Source organism: Equus caballus, chromosome 26 (genome assembly GCF_041296265.1).
Source record: "Equus caballus isolate H_3958 breed thoroughbred chromosome 26, TB-T2T, whole genome shotgun sequence".
NCBI lineage: Eukaryota > Metazoa > Chordata > Mammalia > Perissodactyla > Equidae > Equus > Equus caballus.
The window spans coordinates 36,755,952-36,778,662 of record NC_091709.1 but is presented as its reverse complement, the minus strand read 5'-3'; the positions used below and the strand labels follow the sequence as shown (position 1 = coordinate 36,778,662).

Genomic DNA, 22,711 nt, shown 5'->3' with positions numbered 1-22,711 from the left:
CATCTGGGCATTGCCTCTGGACCACACGCCGTTCTCCCGGCCTTTCCCACTCCTCTCCCCCATCACAATATGCCTAACCGATGTCCTTCTCTGCAGGCTCCTGCTTCCTGCTAGGAGACAGCAAGATAATCCAGCCACACACTCCTCGCTAATGGGGATTAGGGTGCTAATGAATTCTCCCTCTACGTTGACATATGTACTGCTACAGAGGGGCCTTTGGAAGGTGATGCTTTTGCCAGAGAAATGAGTCTAATGGACTGAGTTTGCAGGCAGTGGGAGGGCCCCTTGCAATGCGGTCACTCACATGCTCTCTTGGCAGCCCCTACTCACCTCTGCACAAAAGTCCAGCCAAACTCTTCCAACATACCCACTCCATTCCCCAGTGGACAAAACTCAGAAAGCTTTTCTTGAAGGAGAAAAAATACATCCCTTAATGAATTAATCAACTCATCCAATATTTCCTGAGCACCTTGTAGAACCATAATGATAATCATCATTTATTAAACACCTACTATATACCGAACCTCGTGCTTGGTGCTTTATGTATATTATTTCTTTTAATTTTCACAACCACCGCATCCACATCTTACAGATGAGGAGATAAGTTTTTTGTTTTAATTGTGGTAAAATACACCCAGCATAACATTTACCGTCTTGATCATTTTTAAGGGTGCACTTCACTGGCATCAAGTCCATATGCATTGTTGGGCGACCATCACCACCATCCATCCACAGAACAGTTTTTGTCTCTTGCAGAACTGAAACTCTGTAGCCATTAAACAATAACTCCCATTCTTTGCTCCTCCCCAGCCCCTGGCAACCACCATTCTACTTTCTGTATCTATGGATTTGACTACTCCAAGTGCCTCATATAAGTGGAATCATACAGCATCAGCATTTGTCTTTCTGTCTGGCTTATTTCACTTAGCATAATGCCCTCAAGGTTCATCCATGTTGTAGCATGTGTCAGAATTTCTTTGTTTTTGAAGGGTAAATAATACTCCTTTGTATATAGGGGGGCTATAAAGCAGTCTTGTCCTCAGGACATGGCGAAGCAGTTATAGAGGTTGCTGTACTAATACTTATGATGCAGAGAATAATAAATAATTGCATATGGATTAGGGCTAAGTGGGATGTCTGGAACAGAGTAGCAGGGAACCCAAGAGAGCTCCTGAGAGTGAGCGTGGCACCCCAAGCAGACTTTGTAGACAGGATGGAGCTGAAGCATCTTGGAAGGGTGAGGAGTGTGTTCGAGGAGAGGAAGCAACAGAAACAAAGGGCCGCCAGTGGAAATGAGCCCAGTAACTCAACTAAGAGGGACAAAGAGGACTATTGGAGTGACAACGTGTGTGTAGCAAGACAAGCCTTTCTCTCTCCCACTTTCTTGATGGATTCCCGCACTCAGTAAGACTCTGATGACAGCAGGGACCTTTGGTCATTCAATTCATGGTGAAGAAGGAGGATTCAGACACTCTTTTGACCCAATAATGAATCAGAGCGATGCCAGCAAGGGGTTAATCTTAGCTCTGTGACACTCCGTGGGAGTGGGATAAGGAGGTCAGCAGCCTTTTGAGGGCTGTGAGCATTTCTGCAGGTTGGGAGGGGCACAGCAAGCAGTAGCAGGAATGGGGGACAGTCTCCACATTTATTTGTAAAATAAACAAATATAGGGTGTCTGTAAGAAAAGCATAGAAAGTGTCTTACAGACTGAAGATGCCTCTGATGACTATGTATATTGAACTATATTTCTGGACTTATGGATACCATGTATATGGAGGCCAATATGGGAAAGAAATTTCTCACTGTTGAAGATGGAAGTTACAAATGTGGAAAGGAGAAATCTAGAATAAGCCCTTTGACGATGGCATGGAATTAGAGGTGTCTGTGTAAACTCAGTATAAATTCAGACATAAATATATCCTAGATCTGTCTACTGAGAGAGCCTGGGGCAGTGCCACCCAGTAACGGACAACACATTTAGTGCCACATCTTGGTTCCTAAAGTCCTAACTAAAAGGACTCAGAGTTCCTTGGAGAAATGGCTGATTCCAAAGCTAAGGCAGGGAAAATACTAGATGAGGCTGGAACACTTTGTGCCAGAAAGTAAAGAAGGGCCCGAGAAGATGGGACTCTGTCAAGAGAACATAGAAGCCAGCATGAGGCAGCTCCTACTGGCCAAATGGGGACAATCTTGGCATAAAAATGAATAATGACAGTAATATAATCTATTAAACAAAATAGGAACCCATGAGTTCCTACTGATATAAGTAAACAGATGAATAAATAAATGGAAAAAGTAAAACTTTCTCCTTAAAGTAGAATTCGAACTAACAAATACAGGAGGAATGATGGAATTAGAAAATCATCAATTGGCAATCATCATAGTAATTATTAATCCAACCAGGAAACATCAATGGATGTTTGATCTATTGAGTGAGAAAGTTTGATGAGGAATGGGATATTTGCATAGTCTCAAAGTATCTCCCTATAACGCAGCTTGTTAATTACACAGGAGGAAAAAGTAACTTTCTAGTGGAGACACATGGGAACCATTACCTTGATCATTTGATTTAAATTAAAATCAGAAGTCTTGGGGTAAATTGAAGTCATGTACCACTTGGCCAGATGCAATGAGAAGAACCCAGCATCACTTTCCTGATGTTCTTGTCAGAGAGGCACAGCCTGAATCTAAAAATGAGGGATCATCTAAAAAACCCACGCTGAGGGACATTCTACAAAATAATTGGCCTGTAATCTTCAAGTGTGTCAAAGTCATGAAAGAAAGGCACTGTTCTGGATTGAAGGAGACTCAAGAGATTTGACAGCTACATGCAACGAGTAATCCTGGATTGAGTCCTTTTGCTATAAAAGACATTATTGAACCAACTGGAGAAAACTGAATGGTATTTGAGGACTAGACGGTAGTATGTACCAGTGTTACTTTCCTCACTTTGATGGTTGTATTTTGATTATGACAAAGAATGTCTTGGTTTGTAGGAAATACACACTGAAGTATTTTAGGGTAATGAGACATCATGTCAGCAACTTATTCTCAAATAACTTAGGAAAGAAAATTCTTCGTACTACGCTTGCAACTTTTGCATAATTGTGAAATTATTTCAAAATAAAAAGAAAAAATATTTATTAGAATCTCCAAGTTAACATGCAGCATCAGAATCTGGGCACTACTCAGTAATGAATAATCGAGCAAAGGCACATCCTCTAGAGAATGTGACAACCGGGGGTGGGCATTAGAGTTCCAGCCTGGCCTTGAAGGACAGTCCCCCTTTGCCTTATTTCCCAGTGTTAGACACATTTTTAGTTTTCTCTTCTTCCTCTTAAGCAGATGATATTATGGTGTTTGGCAAGAGTCTAGAACGGAGGCTATGTCCACGCCTATCGGGGAAGCAGAAGCAGGTGGACTGGAGAAGCCGCTCCCAGACCAGCACCTACCTACAGACTCTGCATGTGTTGGAAAACGCCACTCAAAGTTGAAGCAAAAGGCAGTGTGTATACTCCACGGCGTTCAATGTGTTTTACTACATAATAGCAAGACGATTTGATCATGGAACATCGTCCTTCTCCCAGCAAAGACACCGGACCCACTCCTGGGGTTATAGATTGGTTTGGAGAAGTCGGGGAGAAGCTGGAAGAAGAGGAGGCAGGAGTAGAGTGTTATAAAATGTTTCTTGAGGAAGGTGGAGGAAATCAGACTTGATGGAGCAAGCACGGGGAGCCACGGCTGCCTCCTAGACGGGGTTCACTATGCTGCCTATGGCACTGGGAGGGATTAAGAAGCCTGACTCCGAGCAATGAGCTAGACTAACCCTCTATTTCCAAGGAGGAGGGTGGTGGGCTATTATACTATTCTTTTGATTAAACCCGGGGATTCAGAATTAATTAATGCATTTGGTTTGTCGTGAGAATTAAATGAATTAACACATGGAAAACAATAGCTAGTGCCCCGAACAATAAATACTAGCCAAACAAACATATAACAAGTCCCTAAACAAGACCTGGACTTATGAGAAGCAGCTTTTTAAAAATGCCTAAAGCCTTACCTAACCGCGTCAACTAAAGACCTACGAGTCTGCAGCCAGGGCACTGGCCCTCTTCTCCACCAACACCAGCATTGTTGACTGCTTTATTTTATCTGCGATGGCGCTTTCGCTCTAAGGAATTCCAGGGTTCTTTACAAACTTTAAATTACCCAAGAGGAATGAATCCTCACAAGCAAGAAAGCAAAATAAAGCTCCTCAACCAAAATAAACTCTCTCCACCTCTCATCTCCCTGTGTGCCAACCCCCTCACCTGAAATAACCCAGGCCAGCCTTCCCCACGCCTGCCCAGCTGCTGCCTCGCCAGATGCCACCCCTCTCCTGTGATCAGCTGACCCACTGCGTGTTGCTAACAAAGCCCGTGCACTTTAATCCGAAGGGTTCCTTTGGAGAACTTGAGCAAGGTGCCAGTCCCTCCTTAGTTTTTAATGACTGCCCTCTGACATCAACCACTTAGCATTCAAATCCATCCTGCTCACGGGGAACACGGGTTCTCCCGTCACGATGTTGGATGTTGATGGAGGCTTCTTGATGCTTGGATCTGCTGTGATCACACAGTGTTTGTGGTTATTGGTCTCCTGGGAGAAACAGCTCCCCTGATGATAAAAGTCCTGCAGATAAACCTGATTTTGCAGAGACCACAGTTCAAGACAGAGGGGTAGGCAGGAGCCTTAAGCTGGGATTTCAACAGCGGCTATTCCCCTTGTGCTCAAAACGCTATAAATAGAGATGAAACAAATATGTCAATTTCCAGGTTGCCCTCGGTTTGGGGAGGAGCCCGGAGCCGGCTCGACTTACAACTCACAGGCCAGTAAGGGGCGCTGTTGATTGATACACTGGGGCTGGAAGGCGGGGAAGAGAAGTGACCAGCGGATGTTTTCTGTGTTCTGCGGTCCTTAGAGGCTTCCCTCTTGGGGGGTGATCTGATTCGAGCCGGAAAACTGAAACAAGTGCTTCAGCTTCAGCGGTCTCACTGCTGTGGGCTCTCTGAAGCGGAACCCATCCCCACGGCAGTTTACCCTGCTGAGTCCTCCCTCGCTGTCCCTCTCCCCTGGTCCAGCCACCTCTTGATCCCCAACAGTGTGGAGGGCTCCATTCCGGCTTGCTCTGATTGCATCCAGGCTGTAAACGTCAGCCTCCTTGCTCCCCTTCTCTTTTCTCCTGCCTTTATGTTTATTTAGCCGAGAACTCTCAGGGGCGAAAACGGTCCTTTCCTGCACTTTCTGCCGCTGGCCCCCTATGTGGAAATCTACCAAGCGCTTGACTTGATAGATTACTAAAATTGTTGACCGAAGTTCTCAAATCGGGAGAGGAAGAAAGCAAAAAAGAGAGAGGCAAGAGTCGAAAGACATTGGCATTGCATCTTTATCCTACTTGTGATGGGACCTATACTTGTACTTGGATAATATGTGTTATACACATCGTCTTTTGAAAACTCCCTGGTCCCCAGTTAATCTGGGTCTTGTAGACAGCCTGCCTCCTTGCCCTGAGACAGGACCAGGAGCTGTGACCCAAGGCGGGAGGCTCCTCCTTGGCGAGCTCCTTTGCTGCAGGCCGAAACCTGTGTGCCTTGGGAAGGCACTTAGAGAGGCCCTCAAAAAGAGGCTATAGAAGTGCAAATTATTAATAGTCGTTATCACACTGATGCTCACTTCAAACCCCATTGGCCGCAGATGAAACAGTCGAGGCCTCTGGCTATTTGCTTGGGTTTCTGCTGCTGTACTCTCTCAAGAGAGGACGACACCAAACATTCGATGTTTGAAAACTCAAGATCTTGACATTCTTTTGTTTTTATCAGCCAAGCGAGGGAACCTGGGTTGCGAGGGAAAGGTGCGCTTTCTCTTGAGCTGGCAGTGAACCAGTTAAATGAATACCGCTTCCCTTTCTCTTTTTGAGGTTATATTTGAAGATAAAAGTGTCCCTATTAACATGCAGATTTGGGTGTCCATTTGCAAAGAACAGAGTTATTTCAGACGCTGTATGGGAATCCTTTCTGTATGTGTGTCTTTGGGGCTGGAAAGTCCGGCTGTCTCTTCTAAGATTGCCCATAACTCTTCAGATGTCAACAAATCATTGAAATGTGTCAGAATGAGGGGAATGAAAGATAATTATTCCAGCCGTGGAGAGCTACTTTGAAAGTGAATAGAATCTGTCAGATCGTCTTTTGGAAACAGCAGTTGGCTGCTTGTCTCGGCCATATTAAATGGATCTATCTAGAGCCCAGCGAGGTTGTCTGAGATGGCGGTAATCAGCTTAAGTTGGTTTTGGTGGAGGGAAAAAAGGCACTAGAAACGGGGCAATTACTGAGTTGGCGTGGAACAGCCGCCCTGATATGGCGAGGAGGGGGCTTCTATTCAGTTCCTGAAAAATGGAATCTTACATTCTTTGTGAACGAATAAAGAGCAAAGTCCATAAGGACTTGGTAATTTCCAGATGGGGTGGGTGTGGGGCCGCAGAGCAGACTTCAAGGGGATCCTGTGGCCTGGGGTGAGCGCAGTTCAGTCTCCTCTCAGGAACTGGACCAGGAATGGGAGGACAGAGCGACCTGGAGGCTGGATAAGGTGGATACCACGTGCTTACGCCGAAAATGAAAACAAAGGCTCATCAGATGTGGGTTATGTTCTCAGGTAGCAAAACGTCAAGGAAGTGATTTTAGACGAATGCTCAGCATTATATAGAAGCTGGAGTTATTTCTGCTTCTCCCATCCCAGAGCCAGATTCCGGGGAACTTGAACTTAGCTGTTTGTGGAGGAAACATAAGATCCCAAAAGGGAAGGCCAGGAAAGGCATGGCCCGGGCGCAGACCTAGACTTTCGGTGCTCCCTCCGAACAAGGCTGCCAGAAGGTCCCAGAAGGATAGCCAGCTGTGCAAGATCCAACACCAGGCCACACCGCAGTGTACCATGAAAGAAGGTCTGGCAAAGCTTATAGTTAGTCTGTGGCTAGTGTAACTGTTTATGCGCTGTGCTTCTCTGTTAAAAGTAAAGCTGTAAAGTAGATGACAATTTGTCCCAGTTTCAGACTTTCTTCATTTGCTGACATAGTGGGAGCCCCCAGTGGTCTGGGTGGTGCTGGCCTTTGGGAACGGGGCAAAGCAGACTCCTCCTGTCACAGGAGCTTGGGACAGGTGGCTGGGTGGCTTTGCCATCTGCGGCACAGGACTCCATGGCTCCCAGCTACAGACACTTGTCTGCCACCATAACAAGGAGTTGTCCTGCCCCACCTCTCTTCTCATATTTGGGGCAAGTCAGGTGGGGAGGGGCCTTCTTACCCGATGTGGACTGTGCACTCTGGCCCGGTGGGGTTGCAAGGCCTTGTCGTGCATGGGGTCAGGCACTGGGTGTCCCCCTCCTGTCCCTCCCTGCCCTCTGCCCAGCCCCTGACATTTTTATATGTAGAAAGCCTACCCCAAACAGGCAGCTACTGAAGGTGGGGGACCCTGCCTGCTCCGAGGACAGAATGATATTCTGCCAGTCTGCTGTGTTTCTGCAGACGCTCATGCCATCCCGGTTATGGTTTGACCAGGGACTGTCAGCCTCTTGCCATAACCAGTGACCAATGTTGCACACAGGATCGCCCTCTCAGAATTCCAGGGGCCCCTGAAGAGTTTTATCCTGTTGTCCCTGCTCCCCACAGGGCAACTTCCTTGCCAACACAGAGCTCTCACTGTCCTTCTATGTCCTTTCCTAAGGCGGGGTGGGGCAGTGTAAAATTCTTCTGACTCGACGTGTGGATTCAGGGTGGATTCCGACACGCAGTTTTTTAAGCCCTGTTTGTTTACTCACTCCGGGCGTGTTTCTCTGCAGGGCTCCGGCTTCAGAAGGAGTTCCAAAAACGGCTCTGAGTGCCACCAACCAGTCTTGGAAAGGCGCGTGAGGACCCTCTGCCGATTTCTGCATCTTGGCTCTTGTTTTCTTTGACCGAGGCCGACATCATGTGGGGTGAGTGAAATGTTTGGTGCTGGGCTCCTCAGGGCGCTGGGCTTCTCTCCAAGCATCCAGAGACCCAGGTTGTCTTTGGCCTGGCCTCTGTCAGCAGTTAGCTGCTTGCCCCTGGGCAAGTCCTTTGCCTTGATTGACTTCAGGGTGAATTTGAATAAGAAAATAGATTTCCCTTTTATCATGGTTCACGTGTTTGTTTACATGGCAAGGTTGGTCCCATTTTACTCATTTTCTGGCACACTGCCACCCACTGATGAGTTTCAGAGCCATAAAAATGTGGCTGAAAACAAGAAAGTGCACCCAGACTCCCACTGAGGCCACCACAGGCAAGGCGTATGAGCATTTCTACCATGTTTTGCTAGCTGAGGAGGACAGAGTCTAAAGGTGGCTTGTCCACCTACGGCTTGGGTCACCTACTTCTGTTCAGAGGCCCGAGAGGGGCAGATGCCTTCCATTAGGAAATGGGGACACAGGAGGGGAGCCCTACAGCCCTTTCCATTGCACACAGGCTGGGGAGGAGGCAGTGACAGGGTCCCCAGGGCTCTCAACTCTGCATGCGATTGAGGCCTATGGCCCCCCCCCCCCCAACTCTATTGTCGTCACAGTGAGAAGAATTTGTGTGGGCCCCTTTTCACTCCCTGACAGGCCCGTCTAATGAGTTGTTGTTTCATTGATGGATCCATATATCTGTCCTCAATTTTTCCTACTTGTTAAGAAATTTTACTTTTGCACTTGTGGAAAGTTTGTTTGTTTGTTTTAACTTTATCTTGATCTTTAAGGTAAAAAGTTTTCCAAATGGAGAACAGCGAGAGGGGAGGAGTGAGATCTATTTCATCCAGGAAATATTTTTCTGAATACCCCTCAAAATCTTCAGAAACACGTTAGAAAGACTGACCTAAGAGTCTGAAAATGTAGGTTTTAATCCCAGTCTCACTTTCTAGCTCTGTGACCTTGGGCATGTCAGTCAGCCTCTCTGAGCTGCATTCTCCTTCTCTATAGAATGGAGATACTAAGACTTACCTCGCCTTGGATATTATCCAAACAAATGACCATATGTGAAGACAGCTTGTAAAAGGGAAAGAACCGTACATATGGAAAGCGTTGGTCTTAGTAGTAAAACCAGATAATCTGATGAGAATGACTCGTTGGGTCATCCTTGTTATGAGTTACATCTGATAATAAAATAGTTATGAAAAAAATATACTTTTTAGATCATAGAAAAATACAATTGTATTTTAGTCACAGAAAAGACAGCCAAGGTTTCCGCCTGTCCTATGGGCCCCCTGCACCTGTTAATGGGAGAACAGCTTCTAGTCAGTTCTGGGCTCCAGAAGCAGTACTGACCAATTAGAAGGGAGAAGAGTCTTTCTCCTAGGTCTTATTGGTTACAAGAGGTGTCAGTCATTGCCTGTCCACTCACAACCCTGTAATGGGATTAAATGGCCACTGTCTACACCCTCTGACCTGTGCCCCTAATTTCTAACTAGTTTTTCTAGCTGCAAAAGATGAGTGGGACCCTCTGATTGATGTCAGGGGGACTGGAATTGGAAGAGTAAGTTAGCCAAGTGAAGGCAGATGAAGCAGCAAAAAGGGCATGTGGGGCTCAGGGTTTGGTGGCCAGTGAGGGTCATGTGTGAGTTTTAGGAGGGAAGCACGAGTGTGGAGTGGGTTCCCAGAAAGACCTAGAAACACCATGAGGGGAAGGCAGAGTGGCTGCCTGGGGCCTCCACCTTCCTGTGTCTGTGCCTCAATGTCTCCAGACTCTGAGTCCCCTTCTCCTCCAGGTGACTGGAGCGAGTTTCTGTTCCAGACATTCTCCTGCCTAATACCCACCTCAGGGACAGGGGGTGGATTTGAGAAGTCCTGACAGGCTTCTTAGGACTCAAAAGCACAACCTGGAAGAGGGGAGGTCGGAAGAGGGGAGGTCTGATCACTGAGACCAGCTCCAGCTCTGCCACAAGCTGCTCCTTGGAGGGGAAACCTGTGTCCTTTGCAGGAGAACCCATCCATGGGTCAGGGGCACCTGGGAGCCTGGCCATAGGCAGGGGAGGTATTTTTTTTCTGTAGATCTAATGACATCTTGGTTAGACAACTGCCTATTTCTGTCACAGCATGTACAAGGGAGCCTGCCTTTGTTCAGTCTTCCACAGTGAAAGCGATGATCAGGGATGTGGGCAAAGCATATAGCTGGTTAGGGACAAACTGCCTTGTTGGCGGAGTAGCTGGGAAGGGACAAAATCTTGTTGGTGGAGTAACTTAAACCTCATGACTAACTAATGGTGGGTTAGCGTATCCTCAGAAATGTAGACTGTATCACATTGTTCCTTCTGTGTGAAGGGCAGTGGGTGGAACCAAATTGGTTGTAATAATAATAATAATAATAATAACACTGATAGCTAGGTTAATGGCCCTTGAATTCACAGCACGCACCTAGTAATGATATATGCTAGGCTCTGCAGTAAGTGCTTTACATTAACCTTGTGAGGTAGATCATACAATTATCCCCATTTTGCAGAGAAGGAAACTGAGGCCCAGAGCCACTAAGTGGCTTACCGAAGTCCCACAGCTAGTGGGTGGCAGAGCTGACCATATTCTGACCCCAGCGTCTGGGCTCTTGAGTATGACATGACATGACCTGTGTTGTCACAGAATCCACAATAAATAACCACAGACCACAACAACCCCACAGCTGGGGTTAGTCAAATCATCCTTCATATTATATTTTTTTAGCCACAGACTTATTATGCCCAGGAAGTTCTTAGGGAAAGGGCTTACTTTTTCTCTTTGGCTGTAACTCCTTCAGCCTTTGGCATGGACCTCCTTCTCACAGCGGGTGTCCAGGAAGTTTAGCTGGCCAACTCTCCCTTACGAGGTTGATGTCCTCCCACCAAGGAGCATCAGCCGCTGACAGTGAACCATTACTGGGAAGCATACTTTTTATTTGTATTACTTTTGGCAGTACAAAAGGATTATGTGTTTTTGGTTTAAAAATGTGAGTAGTAACAAAAGGCATGCTGTAAAAGTGAAAAGTCCCCCACTTTCCACCTTCTGAATGGGTTGATGTGCAATCCTCTAGGTAATTGTCTGTATCGTTAGACGTAGATACAGATATAGGTGTAAAGCGTGCTACGCATAGGGCCCCCCGCCATTCTTTCCATCGGGTGTGCTGTAAGTTGTTCAGTTGGTCCCTATGGGTGGATATTTTGGTTATCTCCAATTTTTCACTTTTGCAAATAATATTATAATCAAACGCCTTGAACATAGGTTCTCACACACTTGAGGGAGTAGTTCAATAGGATATAGTCCCAGAAGTGGAATTTCTGGGGCAGAGGGTATAGACATTCTACGTGTTGGTAGAGACTCCAAATCACTCTCGAAAAAGCTTGTTCCAACCCACACTGCCACCAGCAGTATTGGAGAGGATGTGACCCCATGCTCCCATCCCAAAGGTATCTTTCTAAGTTTAAGTACATCCCTGTTTGCCCTTAGCTTGACTTGTTATGGGTCCTGGCTCCCAAGTCGGCGTTCATTTGCACGGATGGTTGTTACTCTGGGAGCAGGTTTCCTACTAAAATTAACCAAGATTCATGGGAATAATGTTACCTGAACCATAGCTTCCACATTTAAGCATTAAAAATAAAACAAAACCCTAGCCAAGCAGAGGTGGAGATTTGTGCATATGTACTGCATATTTTACGTATTTCCAAAGATATAAAGTCTGGAAGGTTTTCCATGTGGAAACTTCCATTAGCTTTGCATGTGCTGGGAACACGTTAAATTTCTACTGAAAATGTCAGAAGGAGTCATATGAATGATAGTTGAACTTATTTTAATCATGTCCTGCTAAATGGCTTTACCTACCTGTTACAAAATTTGGACTGTAAAGGGTCCAGAGCTCAATGTATAGTTGGTTAAGTATGGCATTTGTGGTCATTTTTATGAAGAATTGTTCTTCCCTAGGCTCTGGGTCTGGATTACGTCCTCTCGACTAACTGACTTTTTGAGAAAACTCAGCATTCATAATTTCAACCAAATGGCTTCATTTCAAGAAGTGAACCTGTCATAAGTGCAGACATTACTCTTAATTGCAAGCAATTAAAATCTTGGGAATGATTGAAAGTGGAGCAAAAGTAAATAAAATCATTTTAACATATCAGGCCAGTATCAATGACTTTACACCTAACATATGGCTATTGTGCATGTGGTTTCTCATTGTTTTTTTTATGATTGTCACAAGAATAACTTAATATACAATTTTGGCCGGTTTCATGCTGCGTGAAGAAAATGCTAGCATGAGATAAGCTAGAGAGCAAGCCAACTAGTAGTATGGTAGACAGTCTAATTTTGCCGAATTATTTGGGCTTATGTAAAATAATAATGATAATAATAAATGCTACTCTTATCAAGGGTCAATGTGCATTTCGATGGATGCCTGGTACCCTGGAAGCTGTTTTCCTACTGAAACTAACCAGGAGCCATAGGAGCAATGTTACCATTAGCCATTGTCATTATTGTTATAGCTACTATTTATGGAATAACCCTTACCGTACGCCAGGCATTATGTTAAGTGTTTGTCATATATTTTCCAAATTCCTGTGAAAAAGAAAATGTCCCTTTTTACAAATGAGGCTAGAAACTGAGAGGTTAAGTGATTTGCCTAAAACGATGGGGCTGGTAAATCTTCACATGGGAATTCAACCCTCCTCCGTTTATTCCCAAACGTGGTGTTCCCATCACTGTGTTACGAGTCATCCCACAGGTGGGTCTTGCTGCAAAGGGATCAAACGCCTCCTTGCTTTGGGAAGCATTTACAGACCTTATTTTGTGAGGCAGTCTATGTGCAAAATGTTTCATGAACAAGAGTGGATCAGGGTTTCTTTCATGAAAAAAAAAAAAATAGGAGTTAGAACAGGTGGAATGCTTAAGCCAAGCCAGCTTTTGGGTCTGTTCTTCACCATGTCTCAATTTCTCTAATGAAATTTTCCCACCAAACAGCAACACTCTTGGTTGTGGAGACTGAACTGGGTCTTTTCCGGAGAATGACACTTCTTCCATTGAAACAGCCCCTTTCTTGGATGGGGTGATGGGGAGGGAGTGTGTGTGTGTGTGTGTGTGCACTTGTTTGCCTAGTGAAGCGGGCATTCAGGTGGCGCAATGCTGTGAGTGACTTGTTGGGCTATTTGTGAAGAAGCTGGCAAACATGGGCCTTCTCCCTGGCAGGGAGGAGAAAGGCCCGCTTGTTTCCGAAATATCGGAAAAAAGGCTGGCGCAGGTGGGGCCCCCATCAGTGAAATGTTGTTGGAAGCGATGGCTGCAGGTGCTGCCCCTGGACACGGACGTGGGCTTCCTGGGTCGGGCGCTGCAGAAAGAGGACTGCCAATCCCCAAATAGAACTGCACTGTTGTCCCAAGGGTGAATGAAAAAGATGTTTCAGGGCTGTGGATGGCTCTGCATGGTTTGCCACGGAGGACAAAACGTCTCCTATAAAATTCCATTTACATAGTCCGATCTCACTTGGGCTTTTGGTGACCAGATTCAATTGTGCTGGTGTCCCCTGGGCAGTGTGATATCATAGCTTCAGAGGAAGGCTTTATTTAGAGGTCACACTAGTTTGTCCTGGGGATGTAGTGATTTTTTGTGTCACAGACAATGTTTTACTGTGGAGATATGAGCCAGATGGCTCAGCCACTTGCAGTCCGGAGCTAAACAGTGTCTGTATTGTGGGCGAATAAACAGAATCTATTGTCTGCTGCTCATGAAACTCTAGTGCCCACCACTGTTTAGAGATGAAGTATTTAATAAATTGTTAGGTCTCGCTTAATCTGTGAAACAACATCTCAGAAGGAGGCAGGCCTCCCCAAATATAAATCTCATGTGTTCTGAAAAACTGCCCCATCGCCACGTTTCTTGGGTTCTCCTCCTTCCCCGCCCCCATCTACACTTACAGTAGCGAAGGCTCTGATTTTCCTTTCTTTCCCACCGCAATCCATATGCTAATATGATCTGTAATCCTCCCCATGCAGAAAGATGAGGGAACAACATGACGCCTGTGCTGGACCTCCTCCGACTTTCTCACCCGCTCCGAGGCCCCGAGCAGCACAGTGCAGCCTTACAGGGGAGAGAACGTCCCACGGAAATGCCGCTTCAGGATTTGTTTCTTCCCTTCTGCCTGAGATTATTCGTCCTGCCTGAAGATAGAAGGTGCAGTGTCGGGCAAGCCCCTTTCACACGCTGAATTGGCTCCCGGCGGGGGGGCGTCTGCTCACTCACCCCAAACAACAACAACAAACAACACAGCCCGGCAACACGGAAAGATTACAGACTATTTCTCTCCCTTGGAAGCATGCATTTCGAGTGTCACTTTCTGAGCATTTATCACTCTTTGCTTCTGTTTCTTTTTTTTTTTTCCCCCAGCCTGCATCTTGTCTTTTCTAAATGAACCACACTCTTCCGTTTAACTTCGCCCAGCTGTGGCTGGGTATATTGCAATGTCAGAAGTATTCGTTTCCTGCTTTAATTGCAGCCGAAGCCAACCTTGACTGGCAAGGAGAAAGCCACTGACAGGTTTGGGCTGTGTCCAGACCTCCTCAGACTTTCTGTCAGCCAACTGTTTGACAGTATATGCAAATGCATGCAAATGTGGGGACACTGGCCGAACACCTGCAGAAAGTGACCATCTCCGCTCTGGCTCGGCCTCCCCGTAACTGGGGGGTTTTGAAATGTTGCTCGGTCGATTACTGTCAGTTGATTATGCATTTGTCAGCAGAATGTTGGGCTGATAAAAACGCTCCTCTTTGTCCTGAAGAGCCGCAGAGCTCCACGTGGAACTGCAAGTGCCAGGGATAGTGGGATGGCTCCTGGCCAGCCCTTATGAGTCCTCCTTTCTGTCTCCAGGACCCTAGTGGCAGCATCCTAACTCCTGTGGGCTTGCCTGCATCGAGCAAGGCCTTCTGTTTCCCGGGGTGTAAAGACATAATGTTGGTGGTGGGGCAACAGAGTGAAAGGCCAGCTCTCTCCAGCAGCTGGAGCTTGGCGACTTTGAGCCACAGTGTGTCCTGGATTTTAAAAAGCCAGAGAAAAATCTGCCCGAGCTGTCAGGGAATTGGAAAGGGGGAAAGAGCCTGCCACCTCGAGTGGGAACCGAATTGCCAGCCACACACACCACCTCCAGACTGTGGGAACACTGCCAGGCGGCGTGACTCTGGCATCCACTTGCCGGCCGGCCATCTCGGCTCCCATCTGCTCAGGCCTCCGCTGGCCTCTGACAACCCCTCTCTTTAAGAGATGCTGGGACCAGCCAGTCGGCTGTTACTGAAAAGTTATGTGTGGGACTGTGTAGTTTCGAATTTGGCCTTTTTGACCGTAAGGCAAGTGGCCCAACCAGCACGGCCCCACAACTCATGGCTGGCGGAAAAGCCCTGGGTTCTGGGACCTTCCTTGAGCCGTTGCTGAGGAGGAGTAAGGCAGGGATACAGAAGAGCAATGTTCTATGCGGTCCTTAAACCTCGGCTCCCAGACCTGGGGAAAGCATTTTGTGTTTTTTTCTGCACCTGAGGTTTGGTTTTCCAGAAGAATGGGTCATTTTGGGAGGTATTGCACAAACCAGACTTCTAAATGCCCCCACCCTCTCTATCTATAGGTTGGAAGGACTTTGAAATATGGGCGTCCTCTTGTATATTTTTGGGCACCTGAATATGCACAACCTAGATATAGGACCACCATGTCCTGGGTGTCAGTTCCATAACCGACTCTGGCAACATCTGGGGAGTAAGCAGGCATCACTCGTAATGAACAAGTGAGTCAGTGTAGACTGCTGATCCAAGTAACTTAGACTCCAAAGTGGATTTTCTTTTCCCGAAGAATCATTTCGCAATTCACGCAATCAAATAATTGCCATTCTTTCTTGTACATGAAGAGAAATGAAAAGTCACAGTCTTTTGAAAGACTTACGATATTTGACCATCCACTTTTTTCCCTCTTTAGAGGGAAAAAGCATATCTTTAGGCTTCCCCAAAGCTGCTGTTCTGAGACCTGGTGGAAAATGGGAGTGCGGGCTCTCTGTGTTGAGACCGAGTATGTGCGGACATCTCCTGAGCAGCCTCGATCGAAACCCCGATGCATCTCCAAGGGGCCCGACAGATTGACTAGGACCAGAGGTTAATAACTGGTGAACATCTGGGCATTGATATCAGCACCATGATGGTGCCAAGGGCTTGTGGGGTAGTGGTTTTCCAGATATCGATTTATTCAGAGGGAGAAAGAGGGCAAGCTAAGCCCAGAAAGGTATATTGGGTACCTGCTAAGTACCCAGCATTGGGCATCTTCCCTGATGGAGAAACTGAGGCACAAACGCATTGATGGGAACTCGCTCAGCGTCATACAGTAGATCAGCTCGTCGTTAACAAGAGGTCCCCAAAGCCTGCTTCAAGCCCATCCACAGGCCTCCTGTCAATTATGTCACACAGTTTGTGCAATAAGGAAAACTCTTGGTGGGACCAAATATCCACAGAACCCAGGGAGATAACCGTGTGAAAGATAAAGGTGTCTTAAATTAGAATAAAGGAAGCTTCAAGAAGGGATGGAGACGTTATGAGGGAGGCCTCTGATCAGGCCCTCAGATCTCCGAATATCCAAGAGACTGATACTGTTTGAGGTCGTCATAACATCAGCATGGAACGAAAGTTGGAATTTTGTCAGCTGGCCAGTTGCCGGTGGATGTTTCCAGCCCCAGTGCCTAGCACAAAGGTGACTAGATCCTCCTTCTCTGCCCAGAAAGCCAGCGCCAAGGCAAGCTCCATGGGCACCGATCTTGTTTTACTGATTGGAAAGAGGATTTCATCATACCAGCAGTGATTCATAATGTACGGGCATCTCTTATTTAAATGAGCCCACTGTTTGCCTTAAAAAAATAAAAAAGGCCAGAAAGAAATAAAATGCCACATACATGAGACCATTTCATTTCTCCCTGGCTCTCTCTCTCTTTTAAAAATAAACCTTAGAACCCAAGGTAGTTGTATTTAAGCAGCTTTCATGTCTTTTCAGGGCTGTGTGCAGGGTTGTGGTCACTCAGGCAGCAGTAACTTTGAAAAAATGACCCGTCTACACCCAAACAATAACAGAATCCCCCTTTTTATGTTGGAAACGCCCACGGCTTTCTGTGTCTCTGCAGACTCCCCACGTAGATGCAACTGTTTGACCAGCCTTCCACTGAACAACCTAATTAAGGAAAAGAAAACGTGTCAGTTTCTGCCAACCTCACAAAAACAGAGCTGTGGGGGTAAAAAGGGTCGGCGAATTAACCCACATTCCTGAACGGGTTCACTAAAGCGAAGCCTGGCTTTGCAGCAATGCCAAGGGGAACCGCGCGCTGGATTGCCATTCAGATTTATCAAGCCATATTGTTCGGTAGATCATACTGAACACAATTAAGGCTGCAGTACCTCTGGGGGCTACAGCTCGGTGTGAGCTTAGCTTAATTTAAAAAAAAAAATCTTGTCACGACACGGTGCCCACCATTCACATTCTACACAGTTACGGAGACAAAACAGTTTTATCCCACCATATGAAAACAGCAAGTTGTTTTAGTTTTTCCCCTCGGCAGTATCCTGCCTGCCCTCCCTCCCTCCCTCCTTTCCCCCTCCATGAAAGCACATGCAATATGCAAAACGAATGTATACCCTGCATGCAATTTGTACTGGCCAGACCAAACCCGAGTTTAATCCTTTTATTTCATCCTGAGGGCGGGGAAGTGCCATACCTAAATCCTTCTTGGGAGCTGAGAAAGCGTGGCCCCCAGGAATCCTATTTCCTAGCCATCCTAGCCAATTAAATTTAGGTTTTTTTTTTTTTTTTTCCAGGCTTGGGTTTTGATTTTGCTTCCTTTATGTGAAACCAGGATGGAACTTAGTGCCCAGAACTCTTCCCCCGACCCCCAACCCTCTCCCCACCCCCATCGGAGCCTCCCACGGTCACCGGGAAAAAGCAGGGGCTTCAGTGACAGCCAAAGTGAATTCGGAAACATCACCGTGCGTTTGGGGAGAAATCGGCTCGGCACCAGTTTGGTGTTGAGGCCATGAGATTGTGGTGTTTTTATTCCCAATGATTCCTTTTCTCTCTCTCTCTCTGTTTAACAAGTCGTCATATAGCATTATTCCATGCAGAAAGCGCCCCACCGTTGTCCCACATTCTGAGGCTAGAAACACAGGCTCAGGGCCACCCTCAGTCCCTAAGTTCGCAGGGAAGCTGATATGCCAGTGTTGGTAGGTTGGAGGCCTCCAAGTCACACACTGGAAGGAAGTGGGCTGGCCAGTCCCAGATGAGCAGAAGCACTGATGCTTTTCCATGGGGACAACAGGGGGCCTTACCTTTCTGAGCCTCCTGATATGCAAGGAACCTTCTGATTAAGAGGCATTTCTGCTTGATTTCTCCTGCAGGTTTTCTTCAGTGTGGAGAGATGTTTCCAGTTGAAGATTCAAATGTGGCTCAATTATCAGAAGACCATAGAGGCTGCTTTTGTTTGCTCTGCCACTTGGAAAAAAGATATTCAACTTTTGCTGGATAGGGTAGGAGCAGAGGAATTGGCAGAAGAATTAATAGATTAATTAATCTATTAATAGAAAAATAGAGCCCTGTGCGGACGGCAATGGTGGCACTCAGCATGCACTCTTTGCAGATGTGCACGGAGTGCCACAAGCCATTGTGACTTTTTCTTCTGATTTTAAAATGGCTTCTCTCTTGAGCTTGACATCCCACATCAAGTGGGTCCTCTGAGAGGCTTGAAAAATACTTCCAGTGCAGAAATTTACCACCAACTGTTTGAAACACACGCAAGAGACACTGGTCAAGGAAAGCAGAGAACATTAGCGATGAAATGTCATCAGGGGTTTCCATCAGACAATTATCCAGAGAGTTCATCTCAAAATAATTATTTTGTCCTAGGTATACAGATGTTTCAGGCAAAAGCCATCAAGCCTCGACACCCATGACAAGAAGAGCTTATCTTTTAAGGGTTCCTTCTATCTACAGAAAATGATCCACGTGTCTTCTTGGGGTGTTCGAAGATCTGGGACTGGCTTATATTTCTAACTTTATTTCCAAATAGTTTAGGCCTCCAAGGGGATTTTTCTTTTTGGTCTGAAGGGTAAAGCTTGTCCGGTTGGCACCCTTCATCTCCCCAGATGTCTCTGTGCGGTCCCCAGATGGTTCTTCTGGGGCCTGATGGAAAATCTGAGCTGAAGAGCTGCAGTGGGCACAAAGTCCCAGGATGCATCCTCTCCTTCAGGACCAGGGGCACCCGCCAGGGCCAGTGGGACCCTCGCCTGCCTGCGGCGCCCCTCCTGGCTTCCTGCTCTCTGTCAGTCCCCACCATGGGAAGCGCTGTCTCTGCAGAGGGCTCAAGGCCGCTCTCCGTGCCTCTCACTGCTTGGAGTATGGGCACCCGGAGAGGGCTCCAGGGCTTCAAGTCTCCTCTTCACTGTGGTATGATTTTAGGCAAATTCCTTAAGGCCCCTGCACCTCAGTTTACCCATCTGTAAAACAGGGCTAATAATAGTATTTGCTTGGGGAGCTGTTGCAAGGTTTGAGTTAATTTATGTAAAGGGTTAGAACTGTGCCTGGTGAGGAGGCGCAATTGTCATTATCGCCCCTGTTAGGGAGCAAGCGTGACTTTATTTGTTGGAGCACGTCCAGGAGGTGGTCCATCTCCAGATTGGCTTCCCCTCCGATCTGCACAGCATAGGGCACATGGTGATGTGGCCTGAGTTACCGTCTTTCGCTGACGTGGGCTGGATACCCCGGGCGTTCCAGCTGAGCCAGAGTGCCAGTCCCTGGAAAGGTTTCCTTTGAGCACATGGCAGCAGGATGAAGGCTGAAGGTGATCAGACCCTTCCTTTATGTTGGTTTTGCTGCAGAGAGGAGGGTAGGCAAGGACCAAGACGCTCTTAGACCCCAAAGGGATCTAGCAATCCCCCACCAGGCCCTCCGATTCCCTCACTCCCCAGCCGGGAATGGAGATCAGAGATGTAAAGTGACCGGCCCAGGGTCGCACAGCAGTGGCTGGGACTAGAAGCTGTCTTTAACCCTTTGGCTGTATGTTTTTGCTGGGCATCATCCTCACCTTCAGAGGCAAGACATGTAATGCAGCATTCAGCACATCATTATACTCATTCAAATGCTTCCTTTCATGAACACATGGCCTGAAACGTGGGCTTGAAACCTTCCAGATGGGGCTTAACAGACCTCTCTCTCCAGCGTAAAGAGAAACTTCTCCACCGTCCACTCCCAAACGTGTCCTTGGGTGTGGATTTTACGCACGGAGGGACCCGGTCCACATCTAAGGGTTGTAATAAATCAGCTAATACCAGAGGCAGAGGGGCATACGGACACACACTCACAAATACGGCTGTGAGCGCATCGACCCCCAACAACTCTGGCGTCCCCAGCCCAGCCCCACGTGCGCCCCGGAGCTCCGGAGCCCGCGCTGGGGCTGCGCCGCGATTAGCAGCTGGGAAGTTTCCCAACGCGCCTGAGCTTGATGGGAGCCTCTTGTTGGAGGAAATTTATGACCCGGCACTTGCTCGGGGAGACTTCCCACGTCGAATTGTTGAACACTTCTGACCTTCCTGCCCTAAACAAGGGAAGGGTGGGGAGGGGAGGGGCGGGAGGGCGGAGGAGGTAGGCAGAGGGTGGCGCCACGCAGCCAGATGTCCGGGGGCGGGGACCATGCAGCTGCCGAATGAGAACCTGCGCGGCGGGCGCTGGGGCGTGGGGACCAGGGGTCGCCAGGGCGCCCGGCTCAGCGCTGTCTCGCGCCTCCCCGAACCTGAGTGACCGGCGGCGGCACGCGCTGGGCCTCACAGATGGACCCAAGCCTGGGGGAGCGAGGACCTGCCTGGGTCCAGCTTGTCCTACCTGTGCGTTACCTGAAGACGCCCTCAGAAATCCCTCAGCGGAGAAAAGGAACTGCTGAATCTGGGACAGACTTGTGGGGTTGGCTGGTTATCGGTCTTCGGTGTGTTCGTTTTGTAGACGCTCCTTCATCTGCAGATTACGTTTGGATCTGCTCTTTCACCATCTAGTCCCTTCTTTGGCTGAAAGAAAGTCCTGAATCCTTTGAGACGATTAGCACTGCTGCTCTTTCTTTCCTCCCACTTGGGGGAAGGACAGACTTTTCCGGAAGAGTCTCTGGGTTCACAGCTTCTCAAACTTGGCTGCACTTTGGGATTACCTGAGGAGTTAAAAAAAAAAATGCTAGTGCCAATACTAAAATACAAAAATACTAGTGGGCCTCCCTTCCAAAGAGTCTGACTTAACTGGCCTGGGGCGTCTGGGTTTTAGATGCTGGCCTGGTGTTCTAATGTGCAGTATGGTTCGAGAAGCGCCAGCTCCGTTCTCCAGTCAGCCCAGCGTGACATTTAGGGTCTCACCTACTCAACAGGGAGCTTCTGAAAAGTGAGGTCAACTTCAGACTTATCTGTACAGATTTCAAGATGAAATGAAAAGTAAAAGAGTTACTTACTGGGGGGAGAGGGGCAGGCAGTTAACAGAATAGAATAATTTTTTGACTAGTGATTCCTCTAAGCTGGGCAACCATTTACTAAAATGAAACTGAGCTAACCAAAATGCTTTTTATTTTAGCGAGTGAGTTCCAGTTGGCCGTGACCCAGTGTACTCAGATGCACGAGTGGTTTCTGGCCTCACCACTGTGACCCTGTCACTTTGGGATGAAGACGTACATCCTTAACTAGACTCTGTGATGGGCGTCCCCAGCTCCCTCACCAGCCTCATCTTGGTCCCCTTGGGGTTCCTGTCACATGGTGGGGCTCTCAGTCCTGCACACATTCCCTGCCTCAGGGCTTTGCACAGTGCCCACTCTGCACTGAGACCCTCATACCCCCTCCAACCTCCCAACACGTACACCACACACACTTTATCTGGTCCATGCCTACTCATTTGCCATCACTTATGTCAGCCATCACTTCCCCATAGCACAACCCCAGACCTCTCAGACCATGTGAAATCTTCCTGCCATATGTGCTTGCTTCTCCTGCATAGCACTCATCACCTAGAAATTCAGCAAAAATTAACTGTATAGCTAGTTGCTTAATATCTGTCTCCCCTGCTAAGATGTGAACTCCACGAGACGTGAAGCAGGACTTTCTTATTCGTTGCTGTGATTTTAGATTAATAACAGGACTGGCATAAATATTGGTCAAATGAGAAAGATGGACCATCCTTGTCACTTAAAAAATCATCTTTGGGGTCCGGTCTGACCTTCACGTGGGTTTTAGTGCTTCAGGCTTGCTTTGTGTGTGGGGCCTGGTGGCTCTGGTGTTGTGGGAAAAGAGATTGACTCACTACTGTGCTCTGTTGCCTGGTGACTGTTCTGTTCTTGGTGACAAACCCTTTAGATGTCACCTCGTGCCTCAGTTTATTCAACCACGAAACCAGCAGAGCTTACAGAAAACCCATGGGAACACAGACAAGGGGTGTGCTACAGCTGTGAGATGCTGTGAACACGTCAAGTTTCATACAAATAATAGAAGTTTTAATGACTCCTTATGGGCATTTCTTAGCAAGTTTTTGATGTTATACTTAAAATGTTTACAAGAGGGATGATCATTAAGCTTTCTATGCCATAATCAAAGAAAAATTTAGAAAAGAGCTAAGATTTGTTTATTTACTGTTGACAATATGCCAAGTATTTCGTGCCATT

The 22,711-nt window shown here is 47.2% G+C and overlaps 1 long non-coding RNA gene across 1 annotated transcript in view; it reads left to right on the top strand.

Moving 5' to 3' along the window:
• The window catches only part of LOC111770769 (uncharacterized), a 32,004-nt gene extending 15,058 nt beyond the window's left edge, over positions 1 to 16,946 (top strand). Inside the window, exons 2-3 of the long non-coding RNA XR_011432755.1 lie at positions 7,864 to 7,998; positions 14,022 to 16,946. This is a non-coding gene — a long non-coding RNA (uncharacterized lncRNA). The remainder of the gene's footprint in view (positions 1 to 7,863; positions 7,999 to 14,021) is intronic.
• Positions 16,947 to 22,711: the final 5,765 nt, after the last annotated feature.